This window comes from Zingiber officinale, chromosome 3B, assembly GCF_018446385.1.
Source record: "Zingiber officinale cultivar Zhangliang chromosome 3B, Zo_v1.1, whole genome shotgun sequence".
Taxonomy (NCBI): Eukaryota; Viridiplantae; Streptophyta; class Magnoliopsida; order Zingiberales; family Zingiberaceae; genus Zingiber; species Zingiber officinale.
The window spans coordinates 99,537,254-99,557,775 of record NC_055991.1 but is presented as its reverse complement, the minus strand read 5'-3'; the positions used below and the strand labels follow the sequence as shown (position 1 = coordinate 99,557,775).

At 39.2% G+C, this 20,522-nt stretch overlaps 1 non-coding gene across 1 annotated transcript; it reads left to right on the top strand.

The window, feature by feature from the left end:
• Window positions 1-455: 455 nt before the first annotated feature.
• LOC121968753 lies at window positions 456-561 on the top strand. The gene has a single exon (XR_006108291.1). It is a non-coding gene; the product is annotated as a small nucleolar RNA R71 (small nucleolar RNA).
• Window positions 562-20,522: the final 19,961 nt, after the last annotated feature.

Sequence of the window (20,522 nt, the reverse complement as noted above, 5' to 3'; positions counted from 1 at the left end):
TATTCTCCTCAATTATAAACATGTCATTCTTCAGAAGTTCTTCATGATTTTTGCCACTTCTCAACCCAACATCATCACACTTTTCATTGGATCTTGACTGTGTAGGAGGGGGATCTTCTTTAAACCATTTTGAAACAATACTATCAAGCTTTGCCCCCAAATGTTTGAACTCCTCACTCTGTGACTTGTGAATTTCAATATTTTTAGGTGGTTGAATTTCATTTTGTTTGACAGGCTCTCTTACATTTATGGCTGGCACTTCTTGAATATCTGAGGGAAATTCCATCCAACTTTTATTCGACCATTCATGGAGGTTCAATGTCACTTGATCAATTAATGAATAAGCTTCATCTACACTTTTGTCCATAAAAGAACCTCCAGCTGATGAATCCAATAAACTCTTGTCTGAGAAAGAAATTCCCCCATAGAATATGTGTAAAATTAACCATTTTTCAAAACCATGATGAGGGCACTGTCTTTGAAGACTCTTGAATCTATCCCATGCTTCAAATAATGATTCTCCATATGCCTGAGAAAAATTTGTTATGCAATTCCTCATATACACCGTTCTACTTGGAGGGAAAAAATGATTCAGAAATTGCTTCTCCAATTGTTCCCAACTTGTGATGCTTTGAGGACAGAGAGAATATAGCCAAGTCCTTGCTTTATCCTTGATACTAAAAGGAAATGTCATCAATCGAACTGCATTTTCTGATACTCCTTCACATTTCACCAAATCACAAATCTCTAAAAATGTTTCAAGATGCAGATAAGGACTTTCTGATACTTCTCCTCCAAATTTGTGACCTTGTATCATGAAAATTATCTTTGGGTCTAGTTGGAAACTTTCTGCTTCAATTTGGGGTTGCACAATGGGAGATAAAAATCTTGCAGAAAAGGGTGTAGAAAAATTTCTCATGGGCCTGCTTGACATGTTAGTGCTCATGGATATTCAAGAAGAAAAAGAAAATTATTAAGAATCAAAGACAAGAAATAAAATGTAATATGAAAAGCAAGAAAGCAAATGCAGAATTTAAATTGCAAGAAAGAAAGTGCATAATGAAAACAAAAAAGAAAAGATAAAAGGAAAAAGAAAAATGTCTAGAATAATTCATATGCTAAAAATTGCAAGATATGTTTACAAAAGAAAAGAAGAAGAAAAAAAAAACAAGATCAAAAGAGAAAACAGAGAAAAGTTAGATTAGAGTACTAGAAATCAAGAATGCAAAGTTAGAATTAGAATTAGAATTGCAACAAAAAGAATTGTCAAGAATGTTATTCAAGAAAGGAAAAACTTACGAAAACAGAATTCTAACAATTAGTTATAACTATGCAAATCAAAAGAAAACAAATGTTATGTTTAGTATAACTCAATTGATAATTCCTAATGTTATAGCGCAGTCCCCGGCAACGGCGCCAAAAACTTGTTATGTTCCGCAAGTGTACGGAAATGTCGCAAGTAATATAAAAGATTATCGTATCCACAGGGACTGGAATAAGCACTAGAAATGTCTCAAAGCGAATTAGCTAAACAACTATTCAATTGTTTCAAATGCAAAGTGAGGGTAAACAAATCTAATATTAAAGATCAACAAACAAGAGTTTAGTGTTTTGGGTTATGATAAAGGGAGTTTCTAGGAGTTTCAGTTTCTTTGTAAGATTTCTTGAATGTAAATGGTTCACCAATTCTTATCCCTCAATTGCCAAACACATGTAGAAAGTTGCCGGTTCTCTCTTGCAATAGATAACCAGCTAAGGACTAAGAAATGTATCTAAATATGATCAATTAGACATGAACCTACATTGTCCTTACACAAAAGCGCACCTATTACTATGCCTTCCTCAAATATCAACATAGAAGCCCACAACTTATTAATCTATCAAGATACAAGAATCTAATCCAAGATCCATCCTACTTTCTTGAATAATCCTATTTGCTCTTTAAGATTATCTCTCAAACGTCCTTACACGGGCTTGCACCTGTCACGTGGATCCCTCGGATGATCGAGTGAGAGTTTATCCTTACAAAGTCCACAAGAAATCCAAACAATCAATCAAGAATGAGAATTAAGCACAAATCACCATTAATCATTCAATATCTAATTGATACAAGCAAGACAATATCATTGAAACAAGAAAATGGCAAATCCATAAGAGATTACATCGATCCATCATACAAATACTCCCTTAATCCTAGAATACAATATCTACTCCATGAATCGAGGAAGAATACCCGAATAAATAAAGATTACAAGCATTTCTTTAATCCCCAATCCAAGAAACCAAGAAAAGGGGGAAAGAGAAAACTTATCTACAAAGAAACCTCGTCTTCGGATCCAATCCTCGCTCCCGGAGTCGAAATCGTCAAGAACTCTCCTTCAATCGCCCAGAAATCCTCCCAAGAATGGGAGGAATCCACCAAATCTTGCTTTCTCCCAAAGGGGGAGAGATCCCCTTTCAATTCATGAAGGAGGGTTTAAATAGAGGAAGAAATTGGGCGCCACACGGCCCATGACACGGCCGTGTGAGGTTCACACGGCCATGTCCTCTTCCTTCTCTGCCAAAACTGCACTGCCGTGTGACTCACACGGCCTAGCTCTCTTCTCTTCAAAGCAACCAAGCACGGCCGTGTAGATCCACACGGCCAGGACCCTTCTGTTCTCTGGAAATTCTGCACGGCCGTGTGGTGCACATGGCCACCACCTGCTTGGCCTCTGGAAACCTCACACGGCCGTGTATATCCACACGGCCATGTAAGGCTTCTGCTCTGGTTGGCTTCAAATCTTAACACGGCCGTGTAGATCCACACGGCCAGGACCCTTCTATTCTCTGGAAATTCTGCACGACCGTGTGGTGCACATGGCCACCACCTGCTTGGACTCTGGAAACCTCACACGGCCGTGTAGATCCACACGGCCATGTAAGGCTTCTGCTCTGGTTGGCTTCAAATCTTGACACGGCCGTGTGAGGTTCACACGGCCATGTCATCTTCCTCTTCTGTTTGTGCCAAACTCCACACGGCCCGAGCTCCATACCAGTGCAGGGCCGTGTGAGGTACACAGCCTGGTGCTCTCTCCCTTCAATTCCTTCCAAGCTTGCCCGAGGACGCGTAATCTTCACCAATTTCGACTCCTGTGTACAGAAAATGCACAAAAAGCAGATCTCCGAACCAAAAGAGTAAATATGCTAAAAGGAAAGCTGAAAGTATAAAAATGCATAGATCAAGCATGCTCAAAGTATGTAAATGTGCGTAAAAACTTGCATAAAAGAGTATATAATCTACGCACATCAATTATGGCGTGCTCACTGGGCTTAGGTCCCCAGATCATACAACCATCCCAGAACATATCTTGTTTGATTCTGGCGCACTCACTGGGCTTAGGTCCCCAGATCATACCACCATCCCAGAACATATCTTGTTTGATTCTGGCACGCTCACTGGGCTTAGGTCCCTAGATCATACCACCATCGCAGAACATATCTTGTTTGATTCTGGCGCTCTCACTGGGCTTAGGTCCCCAGATCATACCACCATCCAAGAACATATCTTGTTTGATTCTGGCGCGCTCACCGGGCTTAGGTCCCTAGATCATACCACCATCCCAGAACATAAATTAGCAAGCTCCCAAGGCTTAGGTCCCCGGTTCATACCTATACAGTGATGAGGAATTTTGGGTCGTTTCAATTCCCCATATCTTATAAAAAGTTCATCCTTGAACTTAGACTAATTCTGGGCAGTGAGTACTTGTTAAAGTTTGGCCAAAAGAAATCGACACAAAAGAGTGGGTAGCCCCAATATCAAATAAGAAGGTAGCTAAATGCTAAAAAAAAACTTGATATCTTCTCTATCCTTTCTAAACATACTTATGTATATGAACAAAAGAGAAACAAAACTTCTATCTTACTAAAGTGAATGTAAGCAATTACTCCATACTGCAAATAATAAAGAAAGCATAAAAGGAAAAATTAAATACTTTCTTACTTGAAGACGGCAAGGTTGGTGCTGATGTGCGATGCTGGAGAATAGGAACTGCTCTGATACCAACTGTAACACCCCACCCTCCTCACTACTAGTCTGTGAGGGCGGAGCGCTACTGACTACTAATTTCTCTTAACTAGAGTTGTTCATATGTAAAGATCAATACATAAATTCTCTAAACATACAATTAACTGGCAGCGGAAGACTAAATGACTAATCTACACATACTACTCAAGTATACGTTCACATATAAATCTACGTATCAATCTAATCATGTTGAAATATATGTATTAATCTAAACATGCATGCATCCATTTTACAACTCAGATGATAGGTCTAATGTGCATAACAATTTAAATGAAAGAATTCTAAATGCATGAAGTCATTTTAGGAATTTAATTATCTACATGAATTAAATACAAAATATCTTAATGATATCTTAAACTAAGTCCCAAGGCTTCTATAGTCCGGGCATCACACATCCATCCGCACCTCCTTGTCACCTTCCTTCGCTATCACTTTTCCTTTGCCCTATCTGCAGTAAGAGGAAAATGCAACTATAAGCAAAATTACTTAGTAAGCGCTATCTAACTCACAAAATCTCGATATGCATGTGAATAAACTGAAAACCAAAACTAAATGCTCAAAAGGAAAACTACTCATGCTCATCTAATAGTAAAAGAAACAAACATACTGAAATGCTAAACATGTAAAGTTACTCATGCTCTTCTAATAGCAAAGAACAGTAAGCTAACCTAAATAACATGCTAGCAAAAAATAAAACTCAACTTGCGAATTTTAAAACAATGTGAAACTAAATTCATTTGTTCTAAACTTATTCTTTAATCTCACTTGTTTAAAACTTATCATTTAATACTTTTATACTTATGTGAAACTTATTTTACTTGTTCAAAAACAACTTATACTTATAATATTTCAAAATAATAATCAACTTCTCTTCTTGGGCCCAGGCATAGTACCATCTTATGCGCGTTCCCTAATAGGTTGGAGTAGCGAGCCACCAATCCTAAAAGAGCAGACCTCGGTCTACCAGGGCCAAGACCTCGGAATTGGACACCTGGATTTGTTTAACGACAACCTCGGAAGTCGGGTACTAGCCTCTTAAAAAAAGTAAAATACTTGTTATCTTTTATTACTTCTAATATATAATGCCTCGGCATTTTAACAAGCACCTTGTGTGCCAAAACGCCTAAAGTCTTGACTTTGGGGTCTACTTAAGGCCTTGGCCTTTTTTCTTTCTTTTCTGTATCTTTCTTATACTTGTTAATACTTCTAATAAAAGAATGCTTCTTTAAAAACTAAAATGTTTAAACAAATTCTAACATTGAAATGGATAATCAAAAATCTGTCTACTATGCTAATCAAAATTCTGCACTTGTAAACCTAATAGAAAATCTGCACTATAAGCTTACATAAAAATATGCACTATAAGCTTAATTAAATTCTGCACTATAGGCTTAATTAAAAATCTGCACTATAAACTTAAATAAAAATCTGCACTATAGGCTTAATTAAAATCTGCACTATAAGCTTGAATAAAAATCTGCACTATAAGCTTAATTAAAATCTGCACTATAAGCTTAATTAAAATCTTCATATGAGCTTAATAAAAATCTGCACTATAAGCTTAATTAAAAACCTGTACTATAGGCTTAATTAAAATATGCACTATAAGCTTAAATAAAAATCTGCACTATAAGCTTGATTAAAATCTGCACTATAAGCTTAATTAAAATCTGCACTATAAGCGCTTCTTATGCTTCGAATTCAAGAAGAACAAAGGTCCGAAACTACTCCTACTGCAGGTGAGAAGCACTTACCTTTGCGTTCTTGGGCTTACAACCGGAAAGAAAACTTCTAGGGTTTGCGAAAATTGCAAGCTTCGACCCCTTCTTTGTGCTCACGGTTTCCCCTTGATGAGAGGATCACAACCATGTGAAGATCTCCCGAAAATCTCTCTTGGTCGGCCACCGGAGTGGAACCCTAGATCCCCCCTTTTTTCCTTCGCTCAAACAGGAGACGTCGTGCCGTCGGGAGAGAAAAGGAGAGGAGAGGTTTAGGTTTTTGGAAAATAATCCCTAAGTTCTCCCTTTTTATAACTTAATATTTTTGTTAACTATCTTAAATAAATTCGCTACCTTTTCTAAACAAACAAATCTAACATCAACTTATCCCTTTTTTAATCCAATATTCTGTTAACTTGTTTCTTTTGGTAAAAATACCAAATAAACTCCAAAAATTACATAAAAATACTCTAAAAATTTATAAAAATCTCTAGAATATTTCTAAAGTATTTCTAAATATTTTTAAGCACTATTAGGACTCTTAATAAGGAAATTAAATACTAAATGAATCCAAAAAATTACATAAAAATACTCTAAAAATTTCTAAAAATCTCTTGAATATTTCTAAAGTATTTCTAAATATTTTTAAGTACTATTAGGACTTGTAATGAGGAATTTTGGGTCGCTACATCTGGCTCGGGATGCTTCACACGGCCGTGTTCTCCTTCTCCTCTGGATGTGTTGCACGGTCGTGTAAGGTCACACGGCCATGTTCTCCTTCTCCTTTGGATGTGTTGTACAGCCATGTAGGGTCACACGGCCATGTTCTCCTTCTCCTCTGGATGTGTTGCACGGCTATGTAGGGTCACACGGCCAGTGTCGGTTAGCTTTCTGCTTTGCTCCCCAGTACGCCAACGATCATCACTTTTGCTCCAAAAGTTATCCCTGTCAACACAAATGCACATAAAGAGTAGAACTCTCGAAAAGAAGAGTAATTATGCTGCAAACATGATAAAGAGTGTAAGAATGCATAAATCCATCATGAATAAAATACGTGAATGTACGTTGAAATAGGCATAAAAGATTATAAGATCTACGCACGTCACACCCCCAGACTTGAACCTTTACTTGTCCTCAAGAAAAATGCTGCAATCTAAATTCATGAGTTCTTATAGTGTTTCATAATCCCTAGTGCACTAGCCTCACTCTATCAACTAGTTTCATTAATAAGCATGATTATGAAGTAACCTAAGTATGGCCTAAGCATAAGTTCTTTGTACTCAGAGCAATAAGTGACTTAAACTTTTTAAGTTTTAATTTTCTGTTCTAGTCAAGTCATCATACAATTGAGTTCCTAATATTCCCGTGATAAGCACTTATCTACCACACACTTGGTTCATTTTTCTTAAATTACACAAGGTCTCAAAGGACTTCTCGGAATCAAGAGAAATATAATATTTATTTCCCCAGTAACCTAACTCGGTCTCAAAGGGGTAAATTGTTAGTTTTCACTCACGATATTTATTTTTTAATCCCTTATTTAGATACAAGTGTGGAACTAATCACAAATGCAAGTAAGATAAATGCAAATGTTTGTAATTTAGATTTTTCCAAATGAGCTTCCATGATCCGAAGTAGTGCAGTAACCAAAATGTAAATAAGAAAACACCATGGCAAAAAAAGTACTAAACAATTTGGATGAATTATAACTATTCCAAAATGCATTCACTATTCAAGCTTAAGTGAAGTGAAGGTAAGATCCTTAAGATTAGGCCAAAACTCATATTTATCTTCGTACAGTACTTAGCTCATTTCATGCTACTAGAGATAGAGAAAAGAGGTACACTAAGCATACTATTACTATTATCTCTGCAATAGCATGAATTAAGAAATACACGTGCTTGTCATTTTACTATTAGACAAGTCAGCATATAAAGTGGTCAGTTTGATGCTCTCAATAATGCCTCAAAAACAAACAAACTGAAAAACTAGAAATTAGAACAAAAATGCAATTGAAAAGAAAACAAACTAAAAGTGCAAGTAAAACAAAATAAATTACAGAAACTGAAAAGAAAAGAAAAATTAAAAGACATGACTCAGGTTGTGAAGACACAACACCCCCCAGACTTGAACTTTTCATCGTCATGATAAAACTAATATGGTGGTGGGGGAGGGGAAAAAGGGGGTCCTCATCGTGTTCCAGAGGGGAAACGAGGCATACCAAGGACATGACCAATATGTTGATGGTATTGGAAAAGAGAATCCACTTGTTATCTAGTAATATCCATATCATCCATAAAATTTCTCATTCTCTCCTGGTCAACCTCATAATCTTACACAAATCTGGTCACATGGCTGTGGCAAGCTCTAGTAAACTGAAAATGGTCTTGTACCTCTCTAAATTGGTTGTCAGACAACTTGAAGCGGCCCTCCAATAGCTATTGTTGGGTAGTGTGCTTTTCATGAAGCGAGTCCAAAGAGGCACAAAAATCAGAAAAGCTGAATCCAGAAGGACCCGCCCCATAGGCAAAAGAGTGCCTAGCAGGTTCTGGATGTCCAAATAGTTGCAGGAGCCCAGACGATGAGGCCCCTTGGTGGGGTTCATTATCTCCTAAGAGGGGGGACGAACTCGGGTACTAAATCAATGATAACCTAATTAGCGGGGTTACGAACTGAATTGCGCTTGGGACAGGGAAGGGGTAATGGATAATCTTCATTTCTAGGAAAGGCAAACCCATTCTTTTCCCTACAAATCAACTTCATGGCTAGACAAGAATCAATATCGATCTTATCATTACCATGAATGACTTCCAATCCATTAAGGTCACTACCCAGATTTATAACTATTTAGGTGATTAAGCCGCCAAAGACTATCATCCCCAAAGATCCCTTTCTTGCTCTCCAAAGGTTTTGTAAAAAGTGAAATCCAGAATCAAAATCAACTTTATTAAGAATAGCCTAAAGAGAATAAAGTTCCACCTTTCTAACTACCCCATCGCTATCACCTTTACCAAAGATTGTTTTACTCATGACACGGTGAAGGTGTTTAAAGATAGGATTTTGTATTTGGGATGACTTAGCTCTAGAGGGCTCATAAGGGTTCTTTGATTCGATGATTGAAGTCCAAAACTCAGTCCAGTTAAAAGATGGATCAAATCTATGGGCACCACCAGTAGGTAAACCAAAACAAATGTTAAAATCACTAAATGCCCATTGGAATTCCCTGTTCATCAATCTAAAATTTATTTTTCCATGTAATCATCCTCGAAAGAAAATATGACATCAATTGAGCTTAAAATTCAAGGACTAGGCGGGGATATGTCGGAAGGCATGTGTACATAATGTTATTCCAATCAAAAGAACTAAGCATCCAATCTATATCGTCCATAATGCCTAACATCTCCATAGTAGTTGGATCCATATATTTAGTACACATAATTTTTCTGATGACAATTAAATCATATCTAGCTTTTTTGTTCTTGATTTCTAAAAATAATATGAAATTCATTGTCGTTACCTTCGTTACATGCCACCCTTTTGTCTTTGCCCTTTGATGAAGTAGCCTTTCCTTTACCCATGTCTCCTTCCGGTACATCTCCTCTGCTAGATCTGCCACTCCCTCGTCAGAGCCTTTTCAAGAGGTGAGACATGATTTTCAAGGTGAGTTTGAGGAAGTTTTTGTGGGTGGAGGTGGGTCTTGAAGAAATAGGAAGAGGAAGAAGAAGAAAAGTAGGGATCTAGATCTAGATCTTGAAAGAGAGGAATCGTAGATCTAGGTATTTGAGGTTAATGAAAAGGGATGAGGGAGAAGAAGGATTTGGAACAAAAGGAGATGGAAATTTGGGTGGGTGGAGGTCTTTGGAGGCGCACACGGGTGTGGCACGGTCGTTTCTTAAGGGCACGACTCAGTTGAGGGTATCGCCACATGACCATGTCATTTGGCACGGCCCCTCCCCTTTTCTTCTCGGCCTCGGTCACATGGTCGTGTCAATCGACATGGCCCATGTCTTCTTCCTCTTGGGTGGCCTCGCATGGTCATCTCAGTTGACACAGCCAGCTCCATTCTCTACTCTGCCAAAGCCATAGGGCTATGTAAGTTCACACGACCTGTGGCATTTCCATTTCTTCCATCATCACACGACCATGTAGGGTCACACAGCTGACCTCTTGACTTGAGTAGTGGCTGGATTTTCTCCTCTTTGACTCCTATGAAGCATTCACGCCCATGAAATAATCATGGCCATCTCGTGGAGGCTATGCACAACCTGAAAAAAAGAGTTAAAAACAAATGAACTTAACTAAGAAAACAAAATATCAAACTAAAAACCTGTTAAATGGAAACCCTTGGGTTGCCTCCCAAGAAGGGCTTGTTTTAGATATTTAGCATGACCCCATCTCAGTTAATATGGACTAAACCCATGGAAACACGGTGGTTCCCCTCCTAGAGTTAATACTTCAGTTTGCTCCTTCATTCTTGCTCGTACAGGGCATATGTACTTGTCGTAATTAGTCGGGGATGATCTCTCCAATCTTGCCGAATCATGCATTACTTCAGGTGGCCTCTCATAGAATGACATTCCTTAATTTTGTGAACATCTGACTTGCTGATATTTTACTAAAAAGAAGAGACACGATTAGGAGAATCAGATAAATTGAATTCTAGTCTTTCCTTATCAATCTCCATGGATAACTTGTGGTTCTTCACATCAATTATGGCTCCAGTAGTCACAAGGAATGGTCTTCCAAGGATGATTGGGATATGGGGATCCTCCTCCATGTCTAAAACAATAAAGTCTGTGGGTATGATGCACCCACCCACCTCCACTAGCACGTCTTCTACTATCCTCATAGGGTATCTGCATGAATGGTCAGCTAACTACAGTATCATAGTAGTCAGTTTAATGTTCTTGAGGCCTAGCTTGTTACAAATAGAATATGGAATAAGGCTAACACTCACCCCCAGATCACAAAAACCCTTATCTATAAATTCTGACCCTAATTTGCAAGGTATAGAAAAACTTCCTGGATCCTGAAGTTTGGGGAGAATGATTGCCGTGAGCAGTGCATTGCATTTTCCTATCAATGCTATGGTCTCGAAATTGCCCTTCTATCTTCTATTGGACAGAATTCCCTTCAGAAATTTAGTGAACTTTGGCATTTGGTGAAGGCCGTCTATAAGAGGTACCTCAATACAAATCTCCTTAACCTTTTTTAGGAACATGTGGAACTCCTCATCCTTTTGGGATGTTATTAGCCTTTGGGGGAAAGGAATTCTTTGAATTTATGGTGAAAATGGAAGAGTCCTTTCACCCTTCTTGGTGATCTCTTCTTTGATTTTGGACTGGGCCAAATTAAGTGTGAAAGGAGAGGGCTCTTCCTTTAAGTTGAATCCTTTCTGAGCAGTCATTTGAGGATCTCCCAAAGTCCGTCTACTCCTTAGCTCAATGAGGTTGCAATGTTCCACTGGGTTTATATCAAGCTTTCCTAGCAATGATCCTGGTGCTCTTGAAAATGACTGAGCTATCTGAACAATTTGGTTATCTTGCATCTTTTGGTGCTTCTCAGAGTTCTCCATTCTTTAATTCAATTGCTTAAGATCATTTTTCATTTCCTTTTATTCAGCGAGAACTTCTTCAAGCATCTTTTCTATCCTGGACAACTGGCAGCCTTATGAAGGCTGCTGTTGTTGATAGGTTTATTGCCCAGGTTGGTAGGTTGGCTTTGCCCCTGTAGAGGTTCCTTGGTCTTGATTACCCCGGTATGAAAAATTCGGATGATTCCTCCACCCAGGGTTGTATGTGTTGGAGTACAAATTGTTCTGCCTTTGGTTGTAATTGACTATTGCATCACATTACTCAAGTTGATTTTTTTGTTTAGATATTGGCCTTAAGGGGCAAGTTTCTTGAACATGGTCCGAACCTTCACAAGTCTCTCACACACATACAATTACATTGGACATGCTGTTCCCCATGGTCTCAAACATTTTGGTTAGAGCATCCAACTTTGCAAACATGAGTGTGACTGCATCTACATCAAATTTTCCTGATGCCTTATTGGATTTCCAAACAAGGGGCCTCCAGATATTTTAGATGCCCACTGATGATGGTCCTGGGCCATATTTTCTATTATGTCTTCGACTTCATCTAAGCTTTTGTTCATTAACACCCCTCCTGCTACAAAATCAAGGGACGCCTTAGTATGATAGTTGATGCCATTATAAAATATATGTAGCACCAAATACTTCTCAAGCCCATGATGGGGACATTGTCAGAGCATACTCTTGAATCTGTCCCATACTTTAAATAATGACTCTGAGTCTGTTTTTCTGAAACTCGCTATTAAGTTCCTCATGTGAGCTGTTTTACTTAGTGGGAAAATTTATCTAGAAATCGCTACTTACACTGTTTCCATGATGTAATACTATTCATTAGCAAGGAATTAAGCCACTTCTTGGCTCTATTCCTCAGAGAAAATCCAAAGAGAAGTAGTCTCACCATTTCTAATGGAACTCCATTCACCTTCATCATGCTACAGATCTCATAAAAGTATTCCAAGTGTTTGTTCGGGTCATCATGTAGTCCTCCTCCAAATTGACTTTACTGAACCATGTGGATTACTACATGCTTAATCTCAAAGTTGTTAGCTTCAATTTGTGGTATGGTGATGGTAGACCAAAGCCCGCGTGCATAGAGTGCTGCGTAGTCTTTCAAAGGTTTGCCAGCTATCTCAGATGCTTCTTGTTTTGCTTGGAATCTTTGCAAGTTTCTTCTCCTCAAGAAAGTTCTATCGATCTCTGGGTTGAATGGCAGAAGTTCTCCTAAAAGATTAGCTCTTGGCATGCAAGAACAGGGTATTGAATATTCTATGTGCAATAAGGAAATGAAGGGTTTTTTTTTCAAAAATAGATAGTAAAATGAAGAAATAAAAATTACAAAAATAGAAAATAAAAAGTAAAATGCAGAGAAAAACAAAGAGAATAAGATTTAGTTTAACTCAATATGATTATCACTAATGTTATAAGCGCAGTCCCCGGTAATGGCGTCAAAAACTTGTTACTTACCACAAGTGCACGATTATGTCGTCAGTAATACAAAAGATATCAAACCCACAGGGACTGGTTATAAGCATTAGCTATCGCTCACGTGGAATTAGCTAAACTATCAATGGTCTGAAGTTATCTATTTAGAAGGAAAGATGAAACCTGGAAGGAAGATGAAAGAACTAGAGGTAAAGTTGTATATCTCGATTTGGACAGTACTCTAGGAGTTTGGTTTCATTGTGGTATGTATTATTGTATCACGATCTATCATTTTCCTATCATAACGTGCCCTTATAGGAAGTTAGAGTCATTATCTCTAAGTATTGAATACAGATGATCCATGTGAAAGCCTGTAATGGTTAATCCTTGTCACGAGGGCACCTCGGTCATAAATCACAAGAATACATGACTAGTTAATAACAATAAAGATAAAGATATATGTTCAGCACAGTTTCCTACTTCCTTATGAGGGAGTTGCTTCTCCTTTCAAGGGAATATCCTAGATGTCCATGAATGGGTTACTCCACTGTCACTAGGACCCCTCAAGTATATGATCTAAAATACTCTCTTTACGAGATTTGCAATCCCTACACAAACATTCAATCTACATGGCAATCAAATGTGACCAATTCTCAAGCATGTAAATAGAATAGATATAAGAGCATGTCAATATCATATAATAAGTAAAGGCACAAACATGAGTTGTTACATGGTACCCTTGACCACAACTACTCCCTAATCCTAGAATAATGAATCTACTCCATAGATGAAAGAGGAGAACCCAAAGATATCATGATATATAGAATTCAATTCCAAATTAAGAGAAAGAAGGAAGAGAAAAGCTTATCCAATGGCATCAAGTGATACTTAGATCCAACCCTTTGCTTCCGGAGTTGATGTGATTATGAAGACACCCTCGGATCATCAAACAGAGGTCTGGGATGGCGTGAAACGACACCGAGGTGATCCCCCACCCCACCCCTCGAGAAGAAGTTTAGAACCCCTTTTATAGGGTAGGGCATAGGCGCGACATGACCTATGCCACGGCCATGTGGGATCGCACGACCAACTCCTTCTTGGCTACAGGTTAAGTGGCATGGACGTGTGAGATCCACACGGTCATGCTCTTCTCTGGCTCGGGATGCTTCACATGACCATGTAGGGTCACACGACCATGTTCTCCTTCTCCTCTAGATGTGTTGCACGACCGTGTAGAGTCACATGACCATGTTCTCCTTCTCATCTGGATGTGTTGCATGGTCGTGTGAACACAAATGCTAGTGTCGGTTAGCCTTCTACTTTGCTCCCCGGTACGTCGACGATAATCGCTTTTGCTCCAAATGTCATCCCTGTCAACACAAATGCACACAAAGAGTAGAACTCTGAAAAAGAAGAGTAATTATGTTGTAAACATGATAAAGAGTATAAGAATGCATATATCCATCATGAATAAAATACGTGAATGTGCGTCAAAACATGCATAAAAGATTATAAGATCTACGCACATCAGGTACACGCTTAACGTATTTCCTAGAACTCTAGAATGGTCGACCTTAGTATATGCATATTTCTTATCTAAGGATTTAGAGGTAAGCATTAGAAGAGCTTTTTTCAACCTTTGAAATTCATGAGTCAAGATGTGCAGGTATAAAGAAGGAATCAAGCCAAAACATTGCCTTAAAAGCAAAAATGGTCAAACCAGATTCCGAGACATCACTTGATGATGACATATGTCACTCATGGTAAGAAAATTTAAAAAATTATTTAAAACTAAAAAAAATAATCAAATGTAGGGTATAAAAAGAAAAAAGAAAGTAAGATGCTACCACTGCAATGAAGAAGGGCATGTCAAAAATAACTATCCAAAATTAAAGAACAAGGATAAGGAAAAGAACAGGAAGTTTGCCCAACCCAAGCATAATCTAAAGATGATGTGGGATGACATGTCATCCAAATCTGAAATCAAAGTCTACGCCAAACTATCCCTAATGGTAGACCATCAAAAAGAAGGCGAAAGCAGCTCAGAGATGAGCATCAATGAAAGGGGAGGATAATCAGAGGAAAGTTATGATAAAGGGGGTGCATTAAAATATGAGGTAAATCAGGTACATGTCTTATCTCCTGAAAAGTCATTTCAATTTATTAAGATTCTTTCCAACGATTTAGTAAAATTAGAAAAAGAAAATATAGACTTGAAAAGATAATTAGCCAATGCATGCCCCTTAGATTTGTTGGATAGTTTAAAATTAGAAAATGATAAATTAAAAATACAAATTGAAAGTTTGAAAAATGATCATGCATGTTTGAAACTGAATAACTTTCAAAAACCAAAGTATAGTAGGCTAAACTGGTATATTAGAAAACACCAGAGACAAATTAGAAAAGTCCACAGAAGTTATGTTCCTCCTAAATTTTTAGTAAATCCAGTAGGTAGGAACCTGTACTGGATTCCAAAATCAAATTTAGGTTAACTATTTTTCTGGACTTAGGCTTTTCAGAAAAATAAATAAATGTTTAATTTCTTTAAAAAACATTATCTAGAAAGTGATTGTTGTTCTAATAACCAAGAAGGGCTAGTGCCTCGCCACAGCCTTGAACCCAATTATTGAAATAAATATTTAATTGACTTACTGTGAAGTATTTAACTAATACTTTAAATCTCTGTTAGAAAAATTTATTTAGGTCATTAAAATTTATTTAAGTTATTTTTAAAAAAATTTAATCTAAACAATCTATTGAAATTCGTTAGAAAATTTTTATGAACTAATTATCAAAATGAAAACTTTTTATTTTTGCCAAAAATTTAACATTTTGTGAACTTTTGATTTTAAACAATCTGTTGAGTTTTTTTTCTATTAGAAAAATTCTATGAACTAATTATCAAAATGTAAACATTTTATTCTGCCTAAAGTTCAACAATTAAAGGAGTTTTTTTTAAAAAAAAAATAAAGTTTTTAAAACTTAACCTTTCATAATTTTTTGTTTTTCCCATAGACTTTAAAGTTAGTTTTTCCAAAGAATTTTAAAAGTACCCAATTTTTAATGTAAACAAAAGGAGGAGTACTAAAGATTAAGTCTAGGGGGAGGGTAGTTAGTACAAATTTTTTTATGCCTGTAATTTTTTTTACTTGAAAAAAATATAACTGTTATTTGTTTATGGTTTACCTTAACGTAACTTGGATTTGCTCACATAAAAAGGAGAAGATTGTAAGTTTCCTAAGGTAGTTTTGATGTGATTAACCAAGTCAGGTTTGATCATGTTGGTATTTAACCCTTATGTCTAAGTGTGCAGGAACTTAGGAGTAAGGAAGTTGAGTGAAGGATGCAGCTAACGAGAAGGACAACATAGAAGAGAGTAGACGGGTTTATTGTGTCTAAGGGAAAAGGTGCTATGGAAAAGTACATGGGCGGACGAGAATGAGGTGTGCGACAGTTTTGAGGGACGAGAAGCCAGACCAGAAGATTGCTCAAGAAGGCCAGAAGTTGGATTCAGGTGAGCCCTATTATGGATGGTCAAGATCACCTAAGTGAGCAGAGCCGGAGCAGAAGACTGAGACCAATGCGAGTGGAGAAAGAGAGGAAGACTCGGACCAAGGCGAGCAGCAATGGAGTGGAAGACCGGGGCCAAAAAATCAGCAAAAGTTGATTTTTTTTTTTAATCTAGGGCACCCAGAGTTGGTCCAGGGCGCCTAGACCTATCCAGGGCACCTGGAGCTAGTCTGGGTGCTCAGACTCTTGGTGCCTGGAGCAAAACAAGAAGCGACATGGTACGCTCTGTTGCGATGGGGATAAAAATTTATCCCATCTCAAACGCTTGGAACCCTTCTAGGCGTCCCTGTAACGCCCGAAAATTCTCGAAACTGCATTATAAATATCCTAGTAATTTTCTGGAATTTTTAGATATTTTTCCGGAAAATTCCGAGTAGCGGAAGTAGCAAAAATAATTAGAAAACGAAAAACGGCCTAGGCGGGAATTGAACCCGAGACCTATGGTTTAAATGGCTAGTGTCGTAACCGGTTGAACCCAGCAGGGCCGTGCTGAAAGAAAGGGGAACCAAATATATTTATATTAGAGTTGGTTCAGTTAAACCACTTAATATAAATTAGAAATTAAAGAGGGTTGGGTTATTTAGAAATTTGGTTCGGCAACTCTTCCTCTCCCAAAACCCTCACGCCGACTTCTCCTTCTCCTCTCCCTCACGCACGGCGCACCAAGACAAGGGCCAAGGGGACATCTTCCGGCGACGACTCCAACACAAAAAGGGTTCTTCTCCGCGAGAGGAACGTGAGGACGTAAGCGGTTCGTCGAACGGAGCAGTTTTCCCCGAAACCTAGCGGATAAATCGTAAGAAAACCTTGCGATTGAGGTAAGAGACCCCTCACCTGCAGTATAATTGCTTTCGCTTGTTAGATTTGGCGTTAGTTCAGTAGTCTACAGCTTTCAGTTTCAGGGTGTGCGGTTAGTGCACACCAGGTATTCGATGAAATGCCTAGTTAAAAAGGATGCACCAGTAGGTGTCCTAACAGTATGTAAAAATGTATTAGAAACATTTTATTTAGCTTAACATCAGTTATCACAGCTATATGGATCAGATATCCATTGGGTGGGCTCCCACAGTAGCCTCTAGGTTCAGATAACCTAGCTCTAGGCAAAGTAAGATAAATCAGTATTCAGTATTTTACTTTATTCAGTTGGCACTGTACTTGGATCAGATATCCATGGGCTGGACTCCCACAGTCGTCCCTAGGTTCAGATAACCTAGTACTTGGATCAGATATCCATGGGCTGGACTCCCACAGTCGTCCCTAGGTTCAGATAACCTAGTAACCCTACTAGGCTCGGAACATGCAATCCCGGGTCTCGTAGGGACGCGCGCACAATAAGTACAGTTGCCAGGGCCCCAGCAGCATGTTTAGTATTTTCATCTATTATTATATATAGTTTTCCAAATATACAATCAGTGATGGAAATACTAACTCAGTTTCAGTTTCAGTTATTACCTCAGTTAAGCTTCATGATTTGAGTTCATGACCAGCTAGATGCATATGCTTAGTTTCAGTATTTGTTGTATGCCATGATCAGTTCAGTACATGTTTGTATGCCATGCCATATTGCCATGCTTAGTTCAGCTTTCAAACAGCATGATTTAAAAACATATTCGCATCGTTGCATGTTTTTGTGAGGTAGATGGTTTCTTACTAAGCTTGTCTGCTTACAGATGCTACTTTTCTTATACTGCGGACACAGGTAAAAGAAAAGTGGATTAGTGGAGGCTGGAGGGCAATGCAGATCAGGATGTGTGTGGAAGGAACTGGAATGAAAGATCCTTAGGGGATCAAGCTTCACTTATTATGCATTAGAACTCTTAGTTTTTTTTGGTGTTCATGCATGTTTCGTTGTGTAAGGCTAAGAAACGGTAAACTATGCATTATGTTAAGTTAGAATGCTAGGTTTATGTCATTATAACTTATTCCATGCTTTGTGTGTTTGCTATGTGAGATTTTGGGCATGACCAGGTGCTGAAATCAGAGTTCTGATTCGAAATCAGAAACTCGGATCGATCCATGGATCGATCCGGGGCTCCTTGATCGATCAGTGGATCGATTGAGAAGTGTACACGCGAACAGTAGGGTCCTGGATCGATCACCCGATCGATCCAGCAAATCCTGTCGCGAACAGAAGGTTTTGGGATCGATCACTGGATCGATCGGCCAGTGTGGATCGATCAGCCGATCGATCCAGATTATCGGCCGAGCACAGTAGCGTGCTGGATCGATCACTGGATCGATCCAACCCAAGTCCACTTTACAGAAGCAGGCTGGATCGATCCCTGGATCGATTCAACCCTTCCAATCGATCCGTGGATCGATTGGGACACCAGTTAGCAAACGGAAAGCTTCAGCTAGGTTCCTTGACCATAGGGGGATGTAGTAAAGACCTTTAAAAGGTTAGAGTACACCCCTTAGCACCTGTAGAACGCAGGAAAACTAATAGTTCAGCCAAGTTTTAATTAGCACAGCTTCCGCCAATAGTTTAAATATTGGTCAGGGATTAGTTTAGCGCAGCAAAACAACTGTAGCGATCAGCCTCACAGCTTAGTAGTAGAAGGCGGGTCGTTACAGAGTGGTATCAGAGCAGTGTTCCATACTTCCTACACACACATCAGCATTGTACCTACAGCTTCCAAGTAAGAACATCTCTCACTCAGTTTTGTTTTCAGCTTTCATATCAGTTACATGTGCATTCATGTTTGCTCTCATGTTGATAGTTAATTAATTCATGTTTACAGCGATAGTATTGAACATGTTACCAGTAGTTAACTATGACATGATAGCCTAGTTATATATCTATGTTCTCTGCCATTTAGAAAATGGTACGAGGACGTCCAGCTAAGAGGGCACCAGCTACTGAGCCCCAGCAAGAGGCAGGCAGTTCAGTGCCTCCTCCAGACCTTACAGCACTAGTGGCTCAGCTACAGCAGCAGGAGATAGCCTCCTTAAAGGCTAACCAGCAGACTACTCCCCCAGTCACTCCAGTACCGAACCTCACGACTCCAGTAATTATAGAGGTTCCACCAGTCCAGCCTACAGCACCAGCATCAGCATCAATAGTCCCAGCAGCTGAGCCAAGGAAGGAAGCCTACCTAATCCAGTGGCAGAGAGTTAAGCCCGAGAATTTCTCAGGCACTGGCGAACCATGGGATGCACAAGCATGGTTCAAAACACTGGAGAGGACAATGGAGCTTTTAGACTGGCCGGAGCAGGAGAAAGTAAAGTGTGCTTCCTTCTGCCTGACAGGGGACGCTAGTATATGGTGGGAGAGAGTCAGAGCGAAGCGCCCAGTGAATCAGATGTCATGGGTTGACTTCGAGAAAGAGTTCTTTGAGGAATTCTTTCACACGCGGGTTACAGACCGCCGCTACGACGAGTTCATTGAATTTCGCCAGGGCAACCTCTCAGTGGAGGAAGCCGTGAAGAAATTCAACAGGTTGGCTCGTTTATGCCCAGAGTTAGTCAGCACAGAGAAGGAACGAATCCGGCTGATGCTTAAGATGCTGAGGCCAGAGATAGCAATGAACGTGGCTGGTGGCATACACAGGCCACAAACCACAGAGGAGTTAGTGAGCAGTGCCTTGACCACGGAGCACTATCAGAACAGCATAAAGCAGCAGAAGCAGGCCTTCTCAGAGTCCAAAGGCCAAGGAAACGCTCACACTCAAAAACAGCAAGGCCACAGCTCTAACTGGAAGGGGAAATCAGGGAGTGACTCAAAAGGAGGACCATCTAGCAAGCGACCCAGTTATCCAAAGTGTGCTACTTGTGGGAAATTCCACCCAGGGGTTTGTCGCAGGGGCACACGAGGATGCTTTGAATGTGGACAAGAAGGGCACATGGCCAAGCAGTGCCCGAACAAGACCGGTCTTCCTCAGCCACAGCAGATTCAGCATGTAGGCCAGCCAGCGCAGTTATATCAAATGCAGTCTGCTCTAGAAGGTCCCCTTATCAGCCAGGACAGATTAGAAGCCCCTCCAGCTATGGCGAATGCGAGGATCTACTCACTCACCAGAGAGGACGTAGCCAATGCCTCGACAGTCGTCACAGGTCAGATTAGCATTTTTCAGTATAGTGCTACTGTTCTATTTGATACTGGGGCAACCCATTCATACGTAGCCAGGGTGTTCTCTGAAAAATTAGAAAT